Source organism: Plecotus auritus (assembly GCF_963455305.1).
Source record: "Plecotus auritus genome assembly, chromosome: 3".
In the NCBI taxonomy this organism is placed as follows: domain Eukaryota; kingdom Metazoa; phylum Chordata; class Mammalia; order Chiroptera; family Vespertilionidae; genus Plecotus; species Plecotus auritus.
The window spans coordinates 131,684,853-131,687,304 of record NC_137772.1 but is presented as its reverse complement, the minus strand read 5'-3'; the positions used below and the strand labels follow the sequence as shown (position 1 = coordinate 131,687,304).

The 2,452-nt window shown below is 35.8% G+C and overlaps 1 pseudogene across 1 annotated transcript; it reads left to right on the top strand.

Moving 5' to 3' along the window:
• The first annotated feature begins 1,149 nt into the window (after positions 1–1,149).
• Positions 1,150–2,001, top strand: LOC308244012 (cyclin-C-like; annotated as a pseudogene). The gene has a single exon. The product of its transcript is annotated as a cyclin-C-like (transcript).
• The last annotated feature ends 451 nt before the right edge of the window (positions 2,002–2,452 follow it).

Genomic DNA, 2,452 nt, shown 5'->3' with positions numbered 1-2,452 from the left:
TCCTCCAGATAAAACATAAAAATACATGTTCACACAAAACATATTAAACAAAACATATGAGATATGTTCACATAAAATCTTGTCCATTAATGATCATAGCAGTTTTATATCTATACCATAGAATATTACTCAGAAATAAAAGGAACAAACTATTGATACCTATAACAGAATGGATGAACCTCAAAAGCATTATGTTGAGCAAAAAGGAAAAGCACAAAAGAGTATATTCTCTATGATTGCCATTTATATAAAATTCTAGAACAGGCAACACTTATTTATCTTGTCAGAAAGCAGATCAGCAGTTGACTGGGGCTGAGAAGGAGAGTAATTTACTGCAAAGGGGCATGAGGCTACTTTCTGCAGTAATGGAAATTTTGACTACATGGGTGTATATATTTATCAAAATTCATTGAACTGTGCACTTAAAGTGGGTGCATATTATTACATGTAAATTGTAATTCAACAAAGTTGATGTTTCTGATAAAAGGAAAAACAACTTTTTATAATAATAAAAGCGTAATATGCTAATTAGACCAGATGTCCTCCTGGATGACCTTCCAGACAAAGCCAGGGCTGTGAGGGAAGCCCGGGTTGCGGGTGCCAGGTGGAAGCCGGTGCCGGCAGCTGGGAGAAGGAAGGCCTACTACTATTGCACGAATTTCATGCATCGGGCCTCTAGTTAAAAATAAAAACACTTGGTCCCCATCATAGCAGGACTCATATGGGACCTATAATGTGCATTTTAAACAAGTCCCATGGATAATTATGTTGCAGGTGGTTTCACTTATAGAAATAATATTCGTTTCCAAGCACCCAACTCTTGGACAACAAATCAACCATGCAAGCAAAGAAAATTCAGAAGAAAAGTAAGTTTTTGTGTGCCCTCTTTCTATCCCCCAACCTTCACTCTAGCTGGAATACTGATCACTACCAAAGTATCCTACTGGGTGCTCTGTTCTCCCAACTGCTGGCTCAGCTGTGGATAAGCTTTCTTCACTCATTCTTTACAAAAGGAAGTTTGCTATGAAATTAAGTGAGAGAAAATAAAAATAAAAACACATTACAAGATGGAGGAGCATGTCGGGGGGTGGGCAGGGTCTATGGTAGCTCCACTGGCTGGTGCTTTTTTATCAGGGAAAGCTGTGTTCCATGGCAGGCAATTTTTGGCAGAGCTCCTATTATTTGCAATGGATTTTTGATGAACAAGATCTGTGGATGGGCTGCCAAAAGGACTTAAAGTTTCTCTCAGAAGAAGAATACTTTAAATTACAAATATTTTTTACAAGTGTTTTTACAAGCATTAGGTGAACATTTTAAATTAAGACAACAAGTTATTGCCACTGCTACAGTCTATTTCAAGATATTCTATGCCAGGTATTCTCTGAAAAGTATAGATCCTATATTAATGGCTCCTACATGTGTGTTTTTGGCATCCAAAGTAGAGGAATTTGGAGTTGTCTCAAATGTAAGACTGATTTCTGCTGCTACTTCTGTATTAAAAACTAGATTTTCATATGCCTTTCCAAAGGAATTTTCTTATAGGATGAACCATATATTAGAATGTGAATTCTATATTTTAGAACTAATGGATTTTTGCTTGATAGTGTAACATCCCTATAGACCTTTTCTCCAGTATGTGCAGGGTATAGGTCAAGAAGACATGTTGTTTCTCCTTGCATGGAGGACAGTGAATGATACCTACAGAATGGATCTTTGCCTACTCTATCCTCCTTTCATGATAGCTTTAGCTTGCCTACATTAGCCTGTGTTGTACAGCAGGAAGATACCAGATAGTAGTTTTCTGAGCTTTCTGTGGATATGGAGAAGATTTTAGAAATAATCAAGGTTATTTTAAAACTATATAAATTGTGAAAGAATTTTGATGAGAGAAAAGAGATGGCAACTATTCTTAGCAAGATGCCAAAACCCAAACCTCATCTGAACAGTGAAGGAGAGCAGAGTCCAAAAGGAAGTCAGAATTCTAGCTACAGCCAATCTTAAAACATTCCTAAGAATTCCGTAGTGGACCAGTTGGAAATAAACCATTGGACAGATTTCAGTAATGTCTTCAATGGAACACAAGTAAATATGAATAGCTTGTTTCTATCAAGCATATTGGGAAGTGGCTTTATTTTGCAAATAAGTTTTTCCTTATCTAATTAGATTCTAGTACATAATTGACTAAAGGCACTTGATCATAAAAGTTTGGAAAGGTTCTAAGGGGACCTACAGATAGACATTTCAAAATTAATAGCTTTTGCTTAGTATAATTTCTTCTTAATCTGGATAATAGCAATTGTAGTCTTTTGTTAAGACAGGAAACATGAAACATAACTTGTTTAAAGTTCTCTTTGGTCATTGAAGGACCAAAAAAGGACATAAAAAGTGAAATATATAAGGGTGTTTCCCCCTCCTTAAGTTAAATTTTAAAACTGTATTTAAGGAATCAAAT